This window comes from Adiantum capillus-veneris, chromosome 22, assembly GCF_014529385.1.
Source record: "Adiantum capillus-veneris isolate H3 chromosome 22, ASM1452938v2, whole genome shotgun sequence".
Taxonomy (NCBI): domain Eukaryota; kingdom Viridiplantae; phylum Streptophyta; class Polypodiopsida; order Polypodiales; family Pteridaceae; genus Adiantum; species Adiantum capillus-veneris.
The window spans coordinates 17,195,306-17,220,880 of NC_140952.1; positions in this window are offsets into that span (position 1 = coordinate 17,195,306).

Genomic DNA, 25,575 nt, shown 5'->3' on the forward strand with positions numbered 1-25,575 from the left:
GTAAATTAGAAAATTGATTCCAAATTCTTTGAGTTATTTATTAGAGGTTAATCACATCTTAGGAAACCTATGATAATTATGTTAACCTCAGATAATTAGTTTATCTAATTATCTCAATAAAATTATATTATTTTTAGGGAAAATAAAAGAGAAAAAATAGTAAATTAATTAAAAAACCTTTGATATAATTATCAAAGGTAGAACACACCTTTAAGAATCCCTGATAAATACCCCAATCTCAGATAAATAGTTTAAATACTTAGCTTCATTAAAAGTAACCGAATTTGCGTATAAAATAGAGATAGTAAATTAGTAAATGAATTTATCTAATTACCAAATAAATCCGTGAGGTTCAAAATCACTATTGAAGGTTGGGAAAATTATCTCAGCATAAATGGTTGGTATAACAAATTACTATCAGCAAAATTTTGCCTAAATTAGACCATAAGTATAGGAGGGAAAGGTTATTAATCAAATTTATGAAAATTCCTAAAGATAGAAAATATCAAATTACAATTTAGGGTGAGTAATCCATTAGCTGATAGGAATTATAATTTACTAAGGTTAAATATAAAGTATTCATGGAATATAGACTAAGGATAAACCTAGTTTAACGGCTCCCTAATTAAATGGTAATTATGGGAAATTACTTATAGTACAAGGAAGTTACAGGAGGAATATCTCATCCAATTAACTATCAAAGATACCTACTTACTCCAAAAATCCTTAATTCTGGGTAAAAAGGGGAAAAAATGAGATTATTCAATTAAACTTCTAATCAATTAGGTCTTTTTATAAGGTTGCCGATATGGCTCCAAAGAGAACCACAGGAAATCCTCTTACTGAGGAAGAGGATATTAGCAACAAAAGAAATAAAGCCACTAATGACCATGAGGCTAGGCCTAGCCATAGGCCGTCGGAGGAAAGTCTGTAGGCTCCAGCCCAGCAGCACATGGACGAGCAGTCCCAGGTGGATTTCTATTTTGTTCCATTAAATCTTTTAAAGTTCATTTTTAAGTTAGCATTGCATACGTAAGGAGTGAGTAAGAATAAGAAAATGAATAATTGACCAAAAACGGAGCGTAACTTCCAACGTGCATTGTTTATAATGTAAGAAATAATTGTTGGGTTAAAATTGGTAGGAAAGATATGATTGATCCTCCTTAAGACAGCTTGTCTCAAGACATCTCCGACTCCTTGGTATATTTTGATGATATGACTGGCTTTCCAGCCACGGATAAGTCAGTTACCCCCATGAACGTTGAGTTTCTACTCCGTGTCATGTCTTGATGTTTCTACATAAGTTAGGATACCGTTGTTTATCCTAGGGAGCCGCCTGATTGTATGGGCAACTGGTTTGGTGTATGGGCACCCAGGGCCTTGTATGGGGGTTTATCCACTCCGGATTATGAATAAGGAATGCGTGTCGTTTTTTCACCCTTAGGTGGTCTTGAGACAAGAAGAGTACTAGTCACAGTTATTATGGACAATGTTTTGATTGACAGTACCCTGTCTTAAGTTTAAAGATTTCTGTTTGCTAAAAGAATGTTTTCAATACTGCTTTCAAGGGCTGCTTTAATAAAATCGTGTTATGAAGGATAAAAGAAATCATTATTTGAATTGTGATAAGAACGCGGTAATAATTAAATAACAAAAGAATCATGTGTGAGTGCGGGGTGGTAAGTGGGGATTGACTAAGGTTGTCAATCATGGACAGGTGGACCTGATTAGTCAGGTAACTATCCATCCCTACACACTAAAATATTTAGAAAACTTCTTCACTTGGAAGAGGAGTCCACCAGCAGTTGTGCCCTCAGAGTCTGTTAGGGGGAAAAAGCGTTGGTTTTGAGGATACCTTAGCCCAATTGGGATAGTTATAGGGCCGAAATAGTTTTTTGGACTTTTAATATGTTGTCCCATTTTTGCTGCAAGACAGGACTAGGTCTTCTTCTAAGGCTATAGACCCAAGCCATTGTCAATGGTAAAGGCCTATTCCTTAGATTTTTCTTGTTTAGAGACTCTGATTTTTATCAGACCTAGAGACCTGTCAAGGATCCCATCCCGTTTTTGGTGTTGGCGGGCTGGGAACCTTACACTGCCCCTATCTTATATGCTTATGTAACTTAGCAAAACAAAACCCTCCCCTACACTTATGTGGTGTGGTAATTTTTCCATGGTGAATCCCCAAGGGCAAAAATATATTACCCAGGCGATTATATAGTGAGAGTCAGGAGCAGCACCCTGAAGTACCCTAATTCTTGTGTGTGTTCATATGCGCATGTGTGTGTGCATGCGTGCACGTGTGCGTGTGCATGCATGCACGTATGTGCGTGTGGTAAAGAGAGAGCGGTCTACCAAAGTAGAAAGGTGAGCAATATGTGTACAATGGGCAAGCTAGTGAGCACGTGAAAACAAACAGAGGGTAATCTGTTAGTCCTATGAGGATGTGACAAGAGATGAGATAATACACTAGGATTGCTGCCATGAATTTGATATCATAAAAGGAGAGTGGGTCGAACATGCACTCTTTAATGTTTCCCATGTAGAGGGAAAATAATATGGTCTCATGACCTTTGTGACTCAACAACCGTATAAGTGGCTATTCATTCCTAAGCACGTGTTTGATTGCGAACATGTATATGTCGTATGTGCTTGCTCACATGCCGGCAAGATGGTGTTAAGCAAATTTTGTAAGTAAGACCAATTGAATGTAGGGTTTAGTCCGAGGTGTTAAACTCAATATTTCTACCCATGTGTCGGTATATATAAAGACAACGATGGACATGCTTAGGTTACCTACATGAATTTTTTCTAATGGTGTGTGTGTGTGTTTGTGTGTGTGTGTGGCCTTCTCTCATCTCCAAGGAGAACTCTATTTGGTGATATTAAGTGAGAACGTTACAGGGAATAAAAAAGTCTATAATGTGTGTGCATAAGTCTCAGTCAAACATCGAGAGTACCACCCATGACATCCTTATATGTCAACAAGTGCATGTGTGTGTGTGTGTGTGTGTGTGTGTGTGTATTACAAGCTTAAAGTGGATATTATTGATGTCGTTCCTCATGTGAGAATATTTAAACTTTCGCAAAGGTGGTATGGTATGTCTACTTTACTCTATTTTGCCCTAATAAGTAGAGGTTCAAGGGCCACAAAGTGCGAAAACTATTGAAGCTATCTGTTAAATGGACAGTGTGTGTATGTGTGTACACTTGCCAAGACAAGTCAAAAGATAAGGAGGGGCAAGTTGTTCAAGTTTGAAAAGTGGAGACAAGTGTTTGAGCACGCATTAGTTGTGTTATGAGCGTTCACTTCTCCTTGGACCATGTGATAGGCATTGCATTTGAGGGAAATTAGCAAGCATGCAAGAGACAAAAATAAAGGGCTCATGAAATTCTTGCTCTATCTCCTCTTCATTCTTACTCTCTAAAGTGCTAGGAATGGTTAAGTAAACCTTTCTCTCTCCGACTCTCATGGGAGCTCTACAAATGGTCTCTATATTGCTCAAGAGCTTGGCTATGGATTCAAATCCAAGCAAGTGAAATATCTTCTTCTTCTTTATTATCTCCTACTCTATTATACTAAGCTATGCTAAGAGATTTCTCATGGAGTAAGCACATACAAAGTACTTTTTGTTTTTCTTGAAAAAGACTTCTTTCACCCTCATCTACCTCTTACCCTGCAATTATTTCTTCCGACTGAGGTGTTTAAGGCTTGGGATGGAGGGTTACACCATGGGATCATGAAGTTGATCATTTCCTTGGTTTGAGAAAAGCTCCACAAGCAGGGATTTCAAAATGACGTGATCACACTATAATTTCAGGTTAATAATAACTGAAATGAAAAATAACAAATATTATGTTAATTGACATTCATCTTTTTTGACCTCCAGGGAGACTTGGAGACCGGCTCGTAGCCCGCTAGGCTAATTAGTTGGCCTGCCGTGGCTATATAAAGGCGACACCGGTGCTTGTCTTTTTCACAAAAGAGGTACATTGAAAAGTCTTCACCAAACTTTCCGGCAACTTTCCACATTCTCAAAGCAGTGTAGTAGTAATTTTTTAAACCCTTCCTTATTTTATTGATGTTTTTTTGAGTTTTTTTGCGTTAAAACTTAAAGGTATAAAATTTCTTTTATGAAATCATCGTACGTGGATGCACTGGCACGTGGTTGCAATTGCGGCTAGGTGTGTCATTGCAAAAGCGTACGATGATTATGTTTTATATTGGTCCCAGTCATTCATGCTTCGGCACATGGTTGCAATTGAGACTAGGTGTGTTGCTGCTAGAATGACATGAGCATTTGTTTGAAAGAAGTAACTGTGCATGAATGCACTGGCACATGGTTGCAATTGCGGCTAGGTGTGTCATTGCAAAAGCGTAGGGTGATTATGTTTTATGTTGCTCCCAGTCATTCATGCTTCGGCACATGGTTGCAATTGCGACTAGGTGTGTTGCTGCTAGAATGACAGGAGCATCTGTTTGAAAGAAGTCACCGTGTGTGGATGCACTGGCACATGGTTGCAATTGCGGCTAGGTGTGTCATTGCAAAAACGCAAGATGACTATGTTTTATGTTGCTTCCCGTCATTCATGCTTCGGCACATGGTTGCAATTGCGACTAGGTGTGTTGCTGCTAGATTGACGGTAGCATCTAATGTATGAATGTGTGCTCAAATAATTTCATAATGCTTCATATGCTTGAATCTTGAAAGAAGACATCGTGTGTGGATGCACTGGCACATGGTTGCAATTGCGACTAGGTGTGTCATTGCAAAAGCGTAGGATGACTATGTTTTATGTTGCTCCTAGTCATTCATGCTTCGGCACATGGTTGCAATTGCGACTAGGTGTGTTGCTGCTAGAATGACAGGAGCATCTGTTTGAAAGAAGTCACCGTGCATGGATGCACTGCCACATGGTTGCAATTGCGGCTAGGTGTGTCATTGCGAAAACTCAAGATGACTATGTTTTATGTTGCTTCCCGTCATTCATGCTTCGGCACATGGTTGCAATTGCGACTAGGTGTGTTGCTGCTAGATTGACGGTAGCATCTGTTTGAAAGAAGTCACCGTGCGTGGATGCACTGGCACATGGTTGCAATTGTAGCTAGGTGTGTCATTGCAAAAGCGTAGGGTGATTATGTTTTATGTTGCTCCCAGTCATTCATGCTTCGGCACATGGTTGCAATTGCGACTAGGTATGTTGCTGCTAGAATGACAGGAGCATCTGTTTGAAAGAAGTCACCGTGCATGGATGCACTGGCACATGGTTGCAATTGTGGCTAGGTGTGTCATTGCAAAAGCGTAGGGTGACTATGTTTTATGTTGCTCCCAGTCATTCATGCTTCGGCACATGGTTGCAATTGCGACTAGGTGTGCTGCTGCTAGAATGACAGGAGCATCTGTTTGTAAGTTGTCATACGCTGAGGCATTGGCACATGGTTGCAATTGAGATTAGGTGTGTCAGTGCAAAATCATACGAGATCTATGGTCTATACTGCACTTTTTCTTTCACGTAGAAAAGACCAAAATGCAGTGGCACATAGTTATATTTCATAATGTGTTGTTTGCAATAATACCATTGCAGGCAAAATGGATCCTTCTGCTACTTCAATGATAGAGTTCAAAAAGAAAATTAGACAATTGTTGATTATGATCGTCAGTGCACTAGATCCCGACGATATAGCACAGATTGTTGCAGATGAGTCTAGATTGCAATCATTATTTAGTGAGATGGCCCGCAAAATGTTGTTGCTATATCCAGACAAAATAACCGAATCAATAATCTCATTACTGAGCAGTTGGGTGGGAAATTTGCCCAAGGTGGCCTCTGATTTGAAAGAGGAATGCCCTCAAGAAGTAGACAGGGGTAAGCTAGAGCATTGGAACACTAGATGGAGAGCTGAAAAGGAGAGGTCAAGGCGAGCATCCCACATAGACACACAGTTTGGCCTAAGCAAGAAAATGCGAATGGCTATCACCAGAGTTATGGGGAGCAGCCAAGTTGGAGAACCGTTTATTGAGGAGGCTGTCATTGAGGGAACATCGGGTTCTACTGCTTCTGCCAGTCACTTGGAGAGCAGTATATACAATTCTGAATGTAGTATGATTCTAGGCATTCCAACTAAGTCCATTAAGAAGATCAAGAAACTTGGTCAGGGGCTTATGGCACAGGGTGGCAAGTTCAAATCAAAGGGATCAGTTTCCTTCCTGCAATGAATACTTATTGTGCCGAGGAGTTCAAAGGACAGGCCAAGCATCAGTGGAAAAGCTTTGCATCAGAAAGTGGGGATCTCAACCATAGAGGGATTGTGAGGAGTATTGCCCACTCTGTAATGTTGCCACGGTTTCTGATATTCCCCTACTTCAAATATGGGGGAACTTTAGGTGATCTTATGGAGACAGTGCCCCTTCCACATGGCTCTTTCAAGACGCTTGTAGCGCATCAAGAGGGGAAAGGAAAGATCCCTGAAGACTTTAAATGGGAGCAGCCCTCTCAAGACAAGAAAACACGTATCAAGAGCCTGTGCAATCATGCTCCCTCGTTGATCCATGCCTTGGTGAAGGCATTGCGATTTGCACATGACGAGGGAGTGATCCACAATGATCTCCATCCATGGAACATCATGTTGGACTTACCATCATGTTGGTTTGCCAAGATGTATACATGCATTATGTCTTGGGTGAAGCAGTGGACTTCAACTCAAGGACACCTCACATGACGGTTGAGGACATTCACAGTAGTGCAATCATCGTCACACGGCAAGAGATGTCATTGGCACTAGAAGGTGCATCAATGGAAGTGCACCAAGTTAAGGAGGAGCTTCAAACTCAACTGAGGCAAGCATCACAAGCTACACAAGGCTCTCATGCAGAAGCAACCCTAAATAGAGACTTGCAAAGGGAGGTGAAGGTGCTATCTCGCCACGTAAAAGAGTTAGAGGTGACTATAAAAAAACAAAATGCTGCCACATTGATTGAGCACCTAACATCTATTGAGGCCCCTCCAGCTTCTGGTGAGCACGGTGGTCCTTGACCCATATGTAGATCATTCTTTCATGAGTGGTGTGGTCACTTCGGCTTGCCATGCGGACATATGTACCATATATCATGCTTGATGCAAAGCATGATGAATAACTTTCATTGTGCTATATGTGAGTATGAGATATCCAAAAAGCTATATGCAATGTTCAAAATGTCTGAAGACTATAATAAGCTTAAAGGTAAGCGTGAACAGGAGAATGAAGATATTCTCACAAATATTTCACTATCACTTGGATAGTTTTTGTAACATTTGAAAACATTTACTCGTTGTCTTCCGAGAATTTATTAGTGAATTGTGAATTGTCCTCACTTCAGCTTCAATTATGATATGTGATAATGCAAAGATTTGTTAGGGCTTTGTATAAGTTATGAAGCTTTAATAGTGATTTGTGGCCTTGTAAAGGTTTTTAAGGGCTTCGTTTATTATTAAGAAAATGTCTAAACCTTAAACTAAATATTAAAAAAATCTTATAAGATAAACAGTTTCTGAAATTAAACATAATTCACTCAATGGATTTGATAATCTATTAATTAAACCACCGTCGCTTGCTGCGACGGGTCAAAGTTGGTTCAATTTCCAAATTCTCTTCAATCTCTTCTAAAGTACATGTAGTTTCTACTTCATGAGATTCCCCTTGCAGCTCACTGTCTTCGTCCACCTCATCATTGGTTACATCATAAGTCCAGCGCGGCATCTCCTCTTTGTAGTTCTCAGCTTGCACTCTTGCTAATAGCCGATGGTTGCAGTACATATACACCAATTTTTCAGCTCTTGAATTTAGAAGGCGGTTTCTGATGGTGGAATGTACATATTTATATGTACTCCAATTTCTCTCAGAACTTGAATTGGATGCACATTGGGCTAGGATTCTAATAGCTAGGCGTTTAAGGGTGGGTGCACTACCACCATTCATCATCCACCACTTCCACGCTGGTTGCTCCGTGGCAAGTTTCTGCACAAATTCTGTACCAAACTTACCCTCTTTGAGTTTAAAATTTGTAAGATCAGTAACAGCTGATGCATGCTCATCAGGATCATCATAAAACCTGCCTAGCTATCACATCATAAAAGTCTTCCAGCACCTCCTCATCAAGTTTGTCTATTTCCATTGCCCAATACTCTGGATCCAATAAGAAAGCTACGCTGTGTAGTGGACTATGAGCTCCAACCCATCGACCATGCACATACTTTCTCAAAATTTCTCTCCTCTTTTGAGTGAATGGTGCCTTCCAAGGCTTCACAATTGGATCTTGGGGCTCCTCTGGATTTGCAAGGCTTTCTTGAACAGTCCACCAAGCCATCCACACCATACCTATGTTAGGCAAGGCAGAATCCAGTTGGCGTAATGCGAGCATAATTGGCATCATGACATTGTGCAAATCCACCACATCATCCTAGAAGTGGCGATCAACTAGTAGATCTCTCATTACCCCTATTTTGCTTTTTATCTTCTCCCTCTGACCGGCCTCCCATTCTGAAAAAGTGGCACAAACAAATGTCTCCATCACAGCATTCTTATTTTTTATTAGTGATTCTACCGTATAGTAGTTGGTGCAAAATCTAGTTTGGCACGGCAGTTTTAACATAGTAGACATCCTTTGACGGTACATGTCAAGAACCCTCTGACGCTTCAAAACAAACTTGACTATTAAGCGAGCATTGTCTACTATCCATTTGAACCACTCTGTGTCCTCCCTCTTGTACCAATCTTGTAATACCAAGTTCAAGCTGTGTGTACTGTAACCAGCACTATATAGGTGAGAGAAGCGACTTTCAAGTATCCTACCTGTAGCCCTGCAATTTTTGGCATTGTCCATGATTACTTGGACAACATTTTCTTTTCCAAGTTCCTCAATTGCGTCGCCAATGATGTCAGCTATAAAACTGCCAAACTTTATTTGAGCAGAGCTATCCACAGCTTTGATAAAACATTCACCACGAGGACATACAAGCATGATGTTGATCAATGGCCGCCTTTGAACGTTAGACCAACCATCACTAACTATGGTGTATCCAGATTGTTCTGTTGCATTTAATATTACCCTTTGAATTCCTGTTGTGTGCTTAATGTGTAACATTTATCCAACAGTTGGTTTCTCATATGGTGATATGTTGGAGGGGTAAATCCAGCACCATACTCCCCAATGCGTTTCCAAGCTGACTTCCATGCATCATGGGTGACAATGGCCAATGATCCCCCAATGAAATAGACGGATTTAGCTAGAGCAAGTTGTGCTTCTTCTAAGGCAAGCATTTTGAAGCTCGTCAGTAAGCTAACCTGTCTACTTTTTGAAAATCCTACCTGAAAGTCAGGAGATCCATGGTTTGGAGGTGTAGTTCCATCGATATGAGAAGTTGGTTCCCTGCTTTGAGTGCTTCCATTGGTGGGCGTTACACCCAATGATCCCTCATACTGGTTTGATCTTATCGATATCGCGGTGTGATGGTCGAAAGTAGAGAGTTTTGATCTTTTGCTCGTGGAAATTAGCTTACCAATTAAAGCTTTTAAGCGCATAGCTGCTTCTTTTGCACCTAAGCCCTTGCACTTTCCTCCTTGGATTATGGTATTGCCACCTAGCAAATGATCCCTTATTCTTGGTGCTCCTCCAAATTTCTCTTCGCCACAAAAGTTACATTTCCAATCTTGATACTTATTTAAATTTGTGGCAAAATTCCACTCGGGTCCTGGACTTTTTCCACATGCCTTTCGCTTGCCCTGCGAAGCAGGACCTGGCATCCAGGTAGGAGGTCTCCTCAAGGAAGCCAGGCTTGATACACCAACATCATTGCTCACATTCCCGATGGAAGACATACTTATTGGATGCCTACAATACCAATAAACATAGCTCAGTATGCTATCTCTTCCTTCAAGTATTATTCAAACCAAACATTAGTGTTATAATCAATATCACACACAAGCGTAGTCGTGAAGCCTGAAGAGAATAAACCTCAATCTACTCAAACATGAGCAAGCAAATACAACGGTGAATCAAATATGTGATCAGTCCATCCCAAAAGTAGAGATATTGACCCAAAGATTCACGTTCCTACCCCTTTCATGAATCAGTCCAGTCCAAAAAAGAACTAATGACCCATGATTGGAGATCTAATCGAAATAGCAAGCAAATACAACGGTGAATCAAACATGTGATCAGTCCATCCCAAAAGTAGAGATATCGACCCAAAGATTCACCTTCCTACATCTTTTCATGAATCAGTCCAGTCCAAAAAGAACTAATGACCCATGATTGGAGCTCTAATCGAAATAGCAAGCAAATACAACGGTGAATCAAACATGTGATCAGTCCATCCCAAAAGTAGAGATATCGACCCAAAGATTCACCTTTCTACCTCCTTTCATGAATCAGTCCAATCCAAAAAAGAACTAATGACCCATGATTGGAGCTCTAATCGGAATAGCAAGCAAATACAACGGTGAATCAAACATGTGATCAGTCCATCCCAAAAGTAGAGATATCGACCCAAAGATTCACCTTTCTATCTCTTTTCAAGAATCAGTTCAGTCCAAAAAAGAACTAATGACCCATGATAGAAGTTCTAATCAATATAGCAATCAATTTAGCAAATATAACAGTGAACCAAACATGAGATTAGTCCATCCCAAATGTAGAGATACCAACCCAAAGATTCACCTTTCTACCTCCTTTCAAGAATCAGTTCAGTCTAAAAAAGAACTAATGATCCATGATCAGAGTTACATTAAGTTTTAATTTTTTTTAAAGACTATTCATTTTTTTACCTTTAGTTTTTCTTCTAAATTTTAAAGGATGACCAAATTTAGAGGAAGAGGTGATGTGAAGTGATGTCTACTACAGGGTTATATAGAGCCGCCAAATATGGAGGGGGTACATGACGGGCCCGGCGGGATTCTTGCTTGTCTCGCCGGGCCCGCCGGGCTTCATCATAAACCCGTTGGGCCTTACGAGATTGTTGTGTTGTCCCGCCGGTTCTACGTTTTCTACCGGTTTTTGTAATTCGTGACATTAGATATGTTATTAACATGAAAAAAATAGTGATAATAACAATAATAATTAACATTTAACAAAATGCGTCATCACGTAATTAAAATCCCTATCCACAAGAGCGTAAGCTTGTGCTGTAATATAAACTCTCTTTGAGAGAGAATCATAATACAAAGACCTTCTTGGAGGGGGGATTGGCTTCAGGTCCTCATCAAGTTTTCAATTTTAATTGTGGTAATCTCTTTGAATTATGTGCATGGTTAAATGTTCTAATGCTTAAATTTTCAATGAAATCATCCGGCCCAATCTCTAAGCCTTCCCTAAATAATTATCTTAAGGGAACACTCTCCCCTTCCATAAGTTAATTCCATTGAATCTATAAGAAATACTAAATTATTCAACATATAAAAATTCATATACCCTAGGAATAAAATCAACTTAGACACATTTCTTGGTGACCTTTCCTGCTAGATGCATCAAACTTTGTCTTCAACCATTTTTATTCCATTTCTTGACACAATATGTCCTAAGAGCTATCTCTTTAACACTAGGTTGGTAATGGGACACTTTTATGTCCTGGGACACTTTTATGTCCTGTTAAGTGACCATTTTCCTTGAATTATGTCAAGAGTTTCAAAATGGACTTTGAGGTGCTATTTGTCTAGAAAGTTGTCTCATGAGCTGAAAAAAAATCGACATTTTTTTGGAATATCAATTCCATCTTTAACCTTGTCCTTGCACAACATTTCACAACCTAAACTGTGTGAAAAAACAGGTCTTGTTTTTGGCTTTTTTCAACTTTTTGCAACTATACCACTCTAGAATTCATGTTTGTGAGGTCTATAATGCTAGAGAACTATCTTTAGTAGTCCTCAACATGTCCTAATGCTTCTAGGGAGAAATAAATGTTAAAGTTGTAAGTTATGACCAAATTACAAAAATTGTCAAATCCTGTTTTTTAGCCAATTTTAGCTCTTCTATGATTTTTTTGGTGGCTTTCATGATATCCAAATGCAGTTTTGATTTTCTATATCGCATATTGTAACATAAAGCTAATATTCCTTGAGTTTTGGGGCACCTAATACCCTATTTTCATAGTAGACAATGATGGTTGATTTTTTCAATTATAGAAGAAAACGAAACATTCTAGTATATCAAGTTAGCTTTTTCAATATTGTTAGTTTCTTGTGAAAACTACATGAATTTTGTAGGTAGTAACCATATCTAGTCATAAGGATCAAATTTGGCTAGATATTGAATAGTTTCTATGGGATTCTACAACTCATAATGTTGAACTCATTTTTTTCATGTTTGATGTATTTAGCACTTCATCTTTGTCCCCAAGATTCCCCGTGGTAAGATATGTATTATTCTTTTGGCATGCTCCATGGATCCTTATGAACCTAAAGGACAATAGGGAACTAAGAAAACATGCATATATTATTTGTATTGAGCGTGGCTATAGAAACTTTGACGATAGGTTTGCAGAATGGTAAAAATTCAATTTTTGTACCTATTTCTTTTGGCAAAACAAAAAATAGTGAGTGAGAAGCAATCATATGTTCTGATCACCAACCCATTGAAGTTAACTAGGGAATTTATCTCAAGTCATACAAAAATCCCTAATCTTACTTTTATGCAACAAAACGTAAGAAATGACTGTTTTGATGAAAATGTACTGGTCCATCAACTTTGGAGGCTTGGTGTGACCAAAAGATGAGAAATTTTACAAGTTTCGTATTTTTTCCATGTATAGTACGCCTTGAACTATAACCTCATGAAAGGATTTTACAAAATGAGTGGATCTACTATGGTTTTGGAGGTTTTTTTCAAAACCCTGAAAGGACACTTTTATGTCCTGTTAGGTTACCAACCTAGTGTTAACAAAGTAATCAAAGGACAGCTTTTAAATTCAAATAGGCAAAACAACTAGTTTATTTGAATTCAAAGTTTCCTCCCAAAATGAAATTTCAAATATAGCGGGTAGAACCATATCTTGTGCATATCTATGGAAAGAGCTCGATGTGTAGATTGTAGATCTATGATCTCCACTCAAAATCGAAGATCGTATGTGGGAGTTATGGAACGCCAAAAATCATAAAATTATCCACCTCCTTTTTGGGGAGAAAAGTGTATCCTTTGACCACTCTTACACATCTCTTACACTCTCACCATTCTTCCGCACATGGCATGCCCTATTCATCAAATTGTTAATCACCTCCATAAGCTCATGGAAAATAAAGAGGCCCTCCTACACCCCATCCTCTTCCTAATGGTTTCACCTTGCCAAAAGTAAAAAAGTGGTAAAAATATTCCATGGGAGGCCACATTCATGGTACAGATGGTTCAACATCCTTAACACATCATGGGAAACATGCCCACTAAGTTGAAAGTAAATTAGAGATGAGATCTCCAATATGATGAAAAAATCACATTTTTTTCCACAAAGGCTGATCGCACACCCAGTAAAATTTTTAACATGCTAGCCACTTTGGCAAGAGCTTCTAAGCCCCCTTTGTGAAGTCAATAACTCAAAAGAGACTTAGATCTTGTGCACAAAGCTCAAAAAATCTACAGCCAATACTAAAACCCTGGTTCAATTGAAACCACTGAGCAAAATTTCTCCATTTTTGTATCAGAGCCTAGTCTCATACTGGTCAACTAGCCCAAGAGGTTCAAATCCAAAAAGAGTTTCTATCCATCATTGCTAGAAAAAATCATTATTTTTTTAAAATCTTGCATGAATGAAAAGTTTTCAAGTTTTTGTGCATTCTGCATGAATTATATAGTCATTTTAAGATAGTTAAAGAATCAGTGAGCTAAATGGATGCATAGAGGCATGGAAAATGCACGAATAGCTTTGAAATTTGCTAAAGAAAACTATTGCAATGTGATGGTTATACAGGAGCTATACGGAACAACACAAAAGCAATGCCCATGAAGTGGAGTCACAAGCAAAAGCAAGAACAATTAGCAAGCTTCACTTTCCTCACAAGATAAACAGAGCTTGACCGCAGATTCTTTACTATCATACCTTGACTCATGTTAGAGGCAACATGAAGTATTGTAAACAAGAAGTGATTGTAACCATAAAAAACAATTAGATACTTGTTCACTTTTCATTTATGCAAAATCCAGAGCTATGGGCTTCCAAAATGTATCATAAGGATGTCAGATGGAGTGCAAAGAAGACAAAGAAGAAGAAAAGAGAAATTAAGTCAAAGAAGCAAAAAAGCAAGTAAAAGAGCAAGAAATCAAAGTTTGAAGATTCTTACAACATCAAAAAATTGATCCTAGAAAAGCTCAGGGAGACTCCACTTTCACCATGCACAAGTCCTTACAAACCATCATTCTATCAAGGTATACCAAAGAACTAGGAATGATGATGATAATTGTTATTACAAGCCTAATTTTAGGAGAAGGAGACCGCCATATATTCTAGCCAAGATAGACTCAAGAGAAATTTTGGTGGCACCAAAACCCTTCTAGTCCCAACTTCAAAACATAGGTCCACCAAGGACATTTGAGTAAGAAAATTGGCAAAATATGCAGAGATATCCACAACAAAATAACCCCACTTCAGCCATGCACCTACTGTGGAACTTTAGGACACATGCAAGGACCTACATGTGAACTATGGTGTAGCTTATTGCATGTCAATATACTCCTATGCATGAAGTAGTGCTACACAATTTGGAGATCAACTTACCATTTATTGCATGCAAAAATACTCCCATGCATGACGCAATTCTACACAATTTAGAGATCAAAGTGTCATTTTCATGTTACACGTATACAAAGCTCCTTCAATAATAATAGTGTTTTTATGAGGCTTCTCTCTACCATTGAATACATATATGTTTTTTGTAGAAAAAGATTTTTCCACTAGTCAATCAAACTACCCAATGGTGGCTACAAACTACCCATGCAAGAGAGGGCTGCATCGGAGTGGGGAGAGACTCTCCCAATGAAAAACAAGATATATATAAAATGGCTAAATCAAGAGATAGGTGGGGAAAATAACCACACTGGTGGTTGGTACCCCCGTTGAGGCATGCCATGAACCATGGTGAAGAAGGGTCTAGGCCGCCACAATCTCAAGAAAGTCTCATGGTGTTCTTGCATGCAATCAGAGCCACCTTGAAGGCACTCTAAATGGGCCCTAAGAGTGTGGAACAGCTCCAGCCAGATGTCACAAACAGTCACCACTGGTGGGACAGGTCGACCTTCAAAGATGCAAAGCAATCCGCTCTCCAAATGAACCACATTGTCAGGCTGCAAATGAGCTCCCAAGAATACTCTCTATCACTACTCCAATCCTAAGGGACGAGCCTTATGGTAGGATGAAAAGTTGGCCTACCCTCCTCTATCACAATCATTTTACCGACTGAAGCCATATCAAAACAAAGTGTTCGGACCGTTAGTGTAGACCAAGCAACATCACCCCAAGTGTACCGTTTGGACAAAGAAATTGTAGGCATCAGCCGGCAAGTTTTGAAGCCAAACCTACTCTGCCATGGGGTAGTCTCATAGACAATGTTGTTGAGTCTATAGAGGGTGGTCACAAGTCGTGCATTCTCTTGAGAGTCTATTATGTACCACCAACTCTCAACTGCAGTAGCTTGGTGTGCAACTAGCCACTAGAACATGGTGGCTCTCCTTAGTTGTCTACTTTTCGATTGTGAGACCCTCCTCCTACTAGTGGGACGTTGTAGTAGGGCGAGCCTCCCTCCTAGTTGTCAGTATGTGGAGACCCAACCAAGATTTGTATTAGAATAAAGGGATCCCTAGCTGATGTGAAGAGGTCTTGCCAAAACCATTCCCTTGGGTCCTATTGCACTTGATCCAAGGGTCAGCTCTCCCACGCCCAAAGACACCAATGGCGATCTATTGGGTTTTCATCTATGACACATATCCGCCCGCTAATGCCCACAACTCTAATCCTCTATAAGCAGCACTCGTCCACCTCTAGTGCCTCAAGCAAGATGTTGTAAAAAGGGGGCCCTCCCCTTGTACCTCAAAGAAACAGTAGGATCATGTAATTGTACAAGCCCGGACTAAGATGAGAGCCTCCAATCACGTGAAGTCCCCCATCCAGCAAGGATATTCCGGCTCTAAAGGGGTGTGTGTAAGTATAGCCTCGGTAATGTCCTCACACATGCTTTGAGCCCCCATCATGCCATGTAGATAAATGTCTTGCATATTCTTGAGAAGAGCTAAAAATTGTAGCCAATCTCAAAAAGTATGGTCTAGACCCTGTACTATGGACCCCCAAGAGACGTGAGTCCAGCTACCAAACCAAATGACCTCGATGTGTATTGACCAAGGAGTTCCAAAAAATTGACTATCTTAATCTCTTCTCAATGCAGCTGGGTTGATGTTTCTCAAGACCCCCCCCCCCCCCCCCCCCCCCCCCCCCCCCCCCCCCCCGCGCGCATGGAGCTACTCCCAGGAACAAAGCAATCTCACTGAAAACCTATCCTCCCACCTCCTACTCATGCCAACTTTGCACATCTCTGTTAAGATTCATTGGGTGAAAGGCATCCATGGGCCACCTGTTGGTGGGACTTGGGCTTGAATTTTATAAAGAAACAACTCCTTTCAAGGCTCAGCCCCTGGAAGAAGACCTCTAACCACAAGCTGCCCAAGGAGGACTCTACTCTATCATTTTGGGTCTATGATCCCAAACCATCCCTGAGAGCATGGTTAAGTGATGACTTGCCAAGAGACCTTGGCCAGAGCCGATTGTGTATCATGTCTTGTCCACAAGAAGTTCCTAATCATACTCTCTAGCTAACTAATGCAGAAACTTGAGAAAATCTAGCAAGATGTGATGTACCACATAGTAGCCAACAACACTTGGTTGACCACCACAACCTGCCTGCAAGAAGTACACACAAGCCCTTAATTTCCCATTCTTCTTGGGCACTATGATAGTTGGTGACAACCACATTGCTTCATGAATGGGTTTAATAAGCCCAACCTGTAGCAACTTATCTAGGTCCTCTTTCACATGTTTTGCATAATTGGGATTCATCCTATATTTATGTTGTATTACATGTTGGGTTTCCAAGCCCTGGTCCACTCAAGTGAACATGCTCCTAAAGCATGCAATTACACATCAATTCTAGGTCAAGTTTTTGCATGGCAAGTTTACCCTACATATGTAAAAGGTTTTTGAATCAATATCATAGCATGTGCTCTCTATTCTATTGTCTCAGTCTGTTATCTCTCTCTATCTTGTTTTTCTTGTTCTACACATCCCAAGACGCCATGGCTCCTTCACGATGACTCCTTCACACTATCATCCTTCTTAGTCGCTGCCCTTACAAAGTGGCATTAGAGCTTTGGGGTTCAACCTCGAAAGTTTGTGCTCAAAAAACTCCATGGGAGAGGTCGCTTGTAGTGAAGACAAAGGCTTCTTGTACTTGCATATAATTGATCAACGTGCCATCAATAGGCTCTCCATGGCTTAAGACACAACTATTGAAACTAAAACATCTTCCAATTTGGCCTCTACTGGCTGTGCAAAAGCTTCAATGCTATCTGTAGAGCTTGCCCTCATTTTGTTTATCCTTTTCACACTCCATTAAACTTTGACCCCTTTTCATTCTGGACTTTGGCCTTCAACCAAGACACTCACCTAGTAACAAATCAAGCCGCACGCATTTCTCCCCCATAGCAAGAAGAAGAAGGAACCAGTTTGCATCGGAATTCCTATTGTCTTTGGTGTAATACTGCATTATCACCGAGCTAAGAAGGATCACGTTCAAAAAAAATTTGAATATGAATTATTCCAGGGAAAGAAAACATTTGATTTTGGATTTACGCAACACTTGCATCCTCTTGAGGATGCCAAGATTAGGTGCAAAAGTTTTGGAGTCAAGCTCAATGCATCCAATCTCTATGGCTACTTACTTGATCCATCCATGAAAGATAACATTAATGACAAGACTCATCGATATGGAAGCTCTTTGGAGAATAGATGTCGCTTACTTCTCGAAGTTGTTTTTTACATAGGCTTGTTATGTTTTTTTTTGGTTGTCAACACAATTATCCTTTTTCTATAAAAGCCTTGTTTTCTCTCATTAGATGTCAGATATTGCCATGATAAAAAATTCTATGGGTTACAGACACTGCCACATATAAGTGGTTAGACCTCCCATTCATGTTTGGTTTTGAGTTCTTGTTGTCTCACTCTGATTGTTGTCCCAGGGAAGTGCACACGCACACATATGTAGTTGTCCGGGGGGGGGTTGGGTTTCCAAGCCCTAGTCTAGTCTAGTGTAATTCCATGAAAACATGCCCTTGAGGCATGCAGTTACACATCAGTTCTAGGTCAAGTTTCTGCAGGGCAAGTTTAGCCTATATATATAAAAGGTTTTTTGAATCAATATCATAGCGTGTTCTCTCTACTCTATTGTGTCGATCTGTTATCTCTCTGTATCTTGTTTTTCCTATTCTGCATGTCTCCAAGCCACCATGGCTCCTTCATGCTATCATCCTCCTTATTTGCTGCCCTTACATTACAAACACTGCATCCTTCTTCAAATTTGGATCTATATTTTTCATATTTGAATACTCCCAAGAAAACACATCCTTGAGTTCAATCAACATCTACTTTAGAGAACTCACAAACTCTACATCCACACACTTTCCAATTCTAATACATTCAGGTTTGTTTTTAGTGCTCAAGTTGATTTCTTGAAGTTCTTTCTCTAAAATTCTTGTAGATCTAGATTTTTGTTCCTCAAATATCTATTCTACTGCAATGATAGCCTCAACTCCTTCTTTCTCTCCTTTTGCAAATCTTGTTCCTTCGATTCTTTCTTTTCCAAGTTTGAAAATTCGGTTTTGGTTAACACTACGCCAGGTGTTACCTGTTCTACTAATACTTTTGAACTTTGAGCTTGCTATCCCAACACTATCATGCCATCAATGTCAAATAATGTCTCCACTATTAGATTAGCCACAACAATAATTCTTCCTCCTCTAAGTCTTTCACTTCAGTTGTGAAATTTGTTTCTTGACTTGAAGATTCACTTCTCTGATCATTGGAAACTTGTTCTTCTTCTTTACCAATTAAATTCTTACCTTATTAGAGCCCCAATTCTACTTTAGGTTTGACTTCCTAAACGAAGGTCTTCCCAATAACATGGGGTATGATTCATTTTCAAACTCCATCTTCGGTACCACCAAATTCACTCTAAAACTCAGACCAACAATGACAATTCTCTGATCTTTCAGAATACCCATTGGCTGCAATCTTCTTTAATCAGCCATCTTCACTTGGAGAAAGTGTGTCGGTTTAGGGGCTGCTAGAAGATCTTGTAGTACAGAGAGGCTAGTATAATATTAGCTCCTAAACCGCCATCAAGGAGAACTTTGTGAAATGATCTTCCTGTAGATTACACTCTAATAGTTGGTACTTTAAAATCCACTTCATCTAGTGGAATCTCGTCAGCTTTTGCTGCAACATTTTCTATATCTGCCTTATGGTTAACTTTCAATTTGTTCTCCTGAAATTTTTGAAAATTTTTCTCTCAAAAATTAGGAACCACCTGTAGTAATTTCTCCAATGGAACTTGCACATAAGCTTGCAACAAGTCTTTCCATATCTTAGATGAAGGTTTTTCCTCCACAAATGGGACTTCTACAAGAACACTCCAACTTTTCTCCTAATCCTCATATGATTCTTTAATATGTGGAGATAAGTATTGCAATATATTAATCACCTTTTCAATAACCTTGTGTTGATATTCCATTGGATAAGACCTTTCTTTTGAGCCCTTGTTATAGCCGTAACAGGGATTGAATCTTTCTAATCTTGTATCTCTTCAATTAAAATGAAATTGGAGAAATCACATTCTACTCTTATCACTAGTTATAATTCTACTGCTTTTCAATTATTTTGAAATATTTGTATTTCCTGATCTTTGGCCCAATTAGGAGATTTATGGTGCCCTGCCCTTTCGCAAATATCATAGAAGAGTTTGTCTTTGGGCTTAATGGGAGGATAACCTAAGGGACTAAGCTGTATTTACAACTTCCCCCCTTCTACTTCCTTTTCCTTCTTGGAATTTCCCTTCTGCTTCTTTCTTGAGGAAGGTGATTTGTGCCTCCTCTTATTCATTCTTCTAGTATCAAATTCTAAACTTGAGTCTGAATCTGAATCTGATTTAGTATTGTCTGACTCTAAATATAAAATTTCCCTTTTCTTTCTCCTTGTCAAACCCCATCTCTTATCCACCCTTAGTGCTATTGTTACTAAGGTTTATATCCCATTTCCTGGATCCACATTAGCCATCGCTTCCTTAATCTCTAATATGAGACCTTTGAGGAAATACCCATCCAAAGTCTTCCAAGTTGGTCTATCTGCTTCAACTAGCCTTGCTATCATACTTTTGAATTGCTAAGAAAAGTCTTCTACTAGCATATCCCCCTATTTCCTCCTTTTCAACTTCTTCAAGACATCATTAGGTGTTTCCTCTCTCTAAATCTAGTAAAAAATGCATCCTTAAGGGAAAAGTTTGCAAAGTGGGATGTACCATATTGGCTATACCACTTCATAGCCTTCCCTCTAAGATAGAAAAAATTTGAGCCAACTTTACTACATCCCCATACACACCTTCATATCCACTATCCACCCAGTCTGGAACTGAGTCACATGGCAGTCAAGGTCCTCTTTGGGTTTCCTTTAAAGTTGGCTACCTTAACCATAGGGTTAGTGGGTTGTTGGGTTGGGTTTCCTTGCATTGTTACTACTCTTCTATGTCTCACACTTAAACTACAATATTCTCTTTGCATTTAAAACCAACAATGTACTCAAAATAGGTTGAGCAGATAAATGACTTATCACATTATGCTCTTGAGCAACTATCGCCTCGTCCACTGCATCCTGGATGTTAAGTATCGAGCTTGATTTACCCCTTGTAGTTTTTTGTGTAAAAAATGCACATTTGTAAGGCCCCCATTATGAGGAGAAGCCATCATGCGTGAAGAAAAATAACTTGCCGAAAAATAAAATCACTCGCCGGAAACCAAAATTTTCACGCCGGGATATTCCTTTTCGTTGGAATACTATGGTCGGACGACGGCCGAAAAGTGGTTGGAAAACGACTGGTCGGTTGGCCGGTTGGATAGTGGCCAATAGTCAATGGCCAGTGGCCGGTGGTTGGAAGTCAATGGCCTGTGGCTGAATTCAAAAGCGGACTTGTCTTCTCACGGGCCGCCAGACATGGGCGGATTGAAGGGTTCGATTTGGACTTATCTACACAAGGGCGGCTACACATGGCCGGTTGGCCGGTTGGTTGGTGGTCGGTAGTCAATGGTCAGTGGCCGGTGGTTGGAAGTCAATGGCCGGTGGACGAATTCAAAAGCGGACTTGTCTTCTCAAGGGCGTCCACACTGTTCAGATGTCGAGCTCTACACCTTGATCTGGCATCCACTACGGGTCTTGGCCGCTTACGGCATTTACTCACTGGCGCCTTAGGTGACCGACACGGAGGATCTCTGCCAGTGATTCTACAGCTAGACTACACTTATAGTGCTAGCCTAGTACGCTTCTAGCGAGTTCACACTTAGTGACCGCATGTACATATGTGCTACTTTTCAGGTTTAGCACTTAGTCATTTTGTGCTCTCTTTTCTGTGAAGAAGAAGAAGAAGCTTTCCATCTCTGTGTGCTTTGTGCTTGTCTTGTGTAGCTCTCTTGCATCCTCATTCTTTACATGGTATGAGAGCCTGGTGCAGGCAAGAGAGGCTAAGAGAGCAAGAGTATCACAATCCCTTCGTTCGCAATCCACGACCAGATGCAAGTACAAGTTTTTCGTACAAGTTTCTGAATAGGTCTCCAAAGTGCAGTACACAGAGATTTACTGTACAAGTACAGTGGTTGTATGTACGCTTGATTGTGGACACTCGTTGAGTGTAGGAAGCGTTACAAGTACCACGATAGCAGGTTCAACAGATTTGCAGGTTTTTGCAGATTGGAGCTATTTTGTCTTAGTGCTTCGAGATGTCTGACGGTTTCAGTCAGATTGTCACTGAGAAGCTTGAGAAAAATAACTACCCTGCATGGAAGTTCAGAATAACAAATTTCCTAAAAGGAAAAGGTTATTGGGACTATGTAGAAGGAGACAATGAAAAGGAACCAGAGATTCCCGAGGCAAATGCTACAGCAGAACAAAGGAAAGCTTTGAGGGACTGGCAACAAGGCCAGAACAAAGTGATGTATTGGCTGTCTATGAGCATCACATATGGAATGATGGGCTATCTACAGGATGCTGAAACCCCCGCCATTGCATGGAAAAACTTAGGCAGAGTGTTCGAAGTGAACACCAAGGCCAGGAAGCTTCAACTAAAGTCGGAGCTAAATCAGGTTAAGAGGAACAACCTCTCCATCAATGATTATGCTTTGAAGATCAAGAGTATCATTGAGGCTCTTGGATCTATTAAAGTCTCAGTGGAAGATGATGACATTGTCCGTGCATGCTTGGATGGTCTAGGAGATGAGTATGTACATTTCAGGTCTTCCATGAATACAAGAGACGACATCCCTGTGTTCCAAGATTTGATTTCTATGCTTATTCTTGAGGAGAATAACCTTGACACATCTTCTTCTCATGGCAGAAATAATTCTGAACAGGCCTTCTATTCTAACTCCAACAGAGGTAGAGGTAGAGGTCATGGGCGAGGCCCAAGAGGTTGCAGGGGCCAATTTCAAGAAGTTCAATCAAATAAAAACAATACAGGTGGCAGGGGAAACCAGTCTCAAGGCAGGGGGAGTCAAAGAGGTCGTGGTGCAGGATCAAGCAGGAAGCAACATACTGCAGATAGCAGAGAATGTTGGACTTGTGGTGAAAGAGGTCACATGTCACGTGATTGTCCAAAGGGAAAAGCAAGTGGAAAGAGAGAACATGGAAACTATGCATCTACTATCAGAGATGCAGATGACAACAAAAACGAGCGCATGTTTGTTATGCAGCATGTAATGAATACAATGACTGCAGAGAATTTCACCCAAGATGATGTTTGGTATGTGGATTCAGGTGCCTCTAATCACATGATGTCTCGTGGAGAGTGGTTTAGAGATATGTGCAAACTAGATGTGTCAGGCTATGTGCAGACAGGAGATGACACAACTCACCCCATTGCTCATGTAGGGGACATACCTCTAAATACAAAGAGTGGGAAATCAAAGTACTTAGCAGATGTACTTCATGTCCCAAACATTACGAAGAATCTTGTTTCTGTTGGACAAATGGTTGAGCAGGGTTTGCAGGCTCGTTTCAATCCGAATGGCTGTTATGTAGAAGATTTCCAGAATGGCTGTAAGCTGATCATAGAGGGCAAATGTGTGGGCAGAATGTTTACGCTGAATGTAGACATGCCTGAGGTATAAGCTACATTATTTGCAGAGGAAACAGGTGTTGTGGCTGATGTTGACATTTGGCACAAACGCATTGGCCATGTCAATGAGCAGAGATTGCGCAGCATGCAATCAAAACAGATTGTAAAAGGTTTGCCCAAATTCAAGGTGGATGGTATGCATAAAGTGTGTGTAGCATGCCAGTTTGGAAAACAGTCAAAGGGCTCATTTCCACATGAGCGCAATGTATGTAAAAATCCACTTGAGGTGGTACACACAGATGTTTGGGGTCCAACCGATACTACAAGTATACATGGTTGTAGGTATTATGTCTCTTTCATTGATGACCATACAAGGAAAGTATGGGTCTACTTCATGCGTAACAAAAGTGAAGTGTTTGGTCACTTTCAAGACTTCAAAGTCATGATTGAGAAGGAGACAGATATGCAAATCAAGACATTGAGGCCAGATGGAGGGGGAGAGTACTTCTCCAATGATTTTTCAGATTTTCTGCGAATGCATGGTATACGCGGGCAGTTTACATGCAGATATACTCCACAACAGAATGGGGTCGCAGAAAGGAAAAACAGGCACATTGCAGAGGTTGCACGTGCATTGATGAAAGAGAAGAACATGCCTCATCATTTCTGGGCTGAAGCTGTAAATACAGCTGTGTACATTATGAACAGGACACCTACAGCTGCGGTGCATGATGTAACACCTAAGGAAAAGTTTACAAGTACAAAGCCTGATTTGGCACACTTGAAAGTGTTTGGCTGCATAGCTTACTTGCACGTACCAGATGAGTTGCGTAGGAAATTGGATCCTAAAGCAAAGAAATGTATTCTTGTGGGATATTCCCTTGAACAAAAGGGGTACAGGTGCTACAATCCTACTACACGAGAATTACAAGTGAGCAGAGATGTAGTCTTTGATGAGATGAGCAGCTGGTACAGTAATGCATATGGCACTATTGGGGCTGATGTAAAAGATGATGTGGTCGTACAAAATGTGAGGCCACAATCACAGGTTTTGAGTGGACCACAAGAGTCCTCTTCTCGTGGCTCTATTGAGAAGCCATGGAATGGTAGACTACGTACGCAGGTTACTCCACCAGCAAGTACAGGGAATGTATCACGAAAAGGAAAGAAAAAGGTTGATGAACCTCCCTTTATGGCTGATGCATCATCAGGTTTTTCACATGTAGACATGGATTCAGATGGTTCAGAACAAAGTCTTCATGAGGAATTTGGAATTCCGGCTGTCAGGACACCTGGTGTAAGGAAAGTACAAGAAGATGTTAGAGGGAAAAGGAGTGACCCAGGACCGCGCAGATCTAATAGAGTCAGAAATCCAGTTCAGAAATTGACTTATGATGGGTATCTAGTGCATCACCAAGCCTACATGGCTAAGGTGATACAAGATGTGGAGCCCACATGTTTTGAGGATGCAGTTGGAAATGTGCATTGGGATGATGCAATGAATGAAGAGATGGCTGGATTGGAAGCAAACGACACATGGGAGTTGGTGCCATTGCCAAGCGGCAAGAAAGCTATTGGCTGTAAATGGGTGTATAAAACCAAGCATAAGGCTGATGGTAACATTGAGCGTCATAAGGCAAGGCTGGTCGCAAAGGGTTATGCACAGACATATGGCATAGACTATGAGGAGACCTTTGCTCCAGTGGCAAAGATGACAACTGTGAGAGCTGTCATAGCAGTGGCTGCATCTAGAGGATGGATTATGCATCAAATGGATGTAAAGAATGCCTTCATGAATGGTGAGTTGCAAGAGGAAGTGTATATGGATCAGCCACCTGGTTATGTCGATCCAGGTTACCCAGATTATGTATGCAGACTTCTCAAAGCTTTGTATGGTTTGAAGCAGGGCTCTAGAGCATGGTATGACAGGATTGCCAAGTATCTTGTCAGTATTGGTTCTAGGAGAGCTCATGCTGATCATTCACTCTATGTACGTGAGAGTAATGTGGGGATTGTGGTCATTACCATATATGTAGATGACCTTATTATTGTGGGTGACAATGCTATGGAGATTGACCATGTGAAGGGTCTTCTCAAACAGGAGTTTGAAATGAAAGATTTGGGCGAGTTACGCTATTTTCTTGGCATTGAGGTGATCAGGACTCCAGAGGGTGTATGGCTGTCACAGAGACAATATG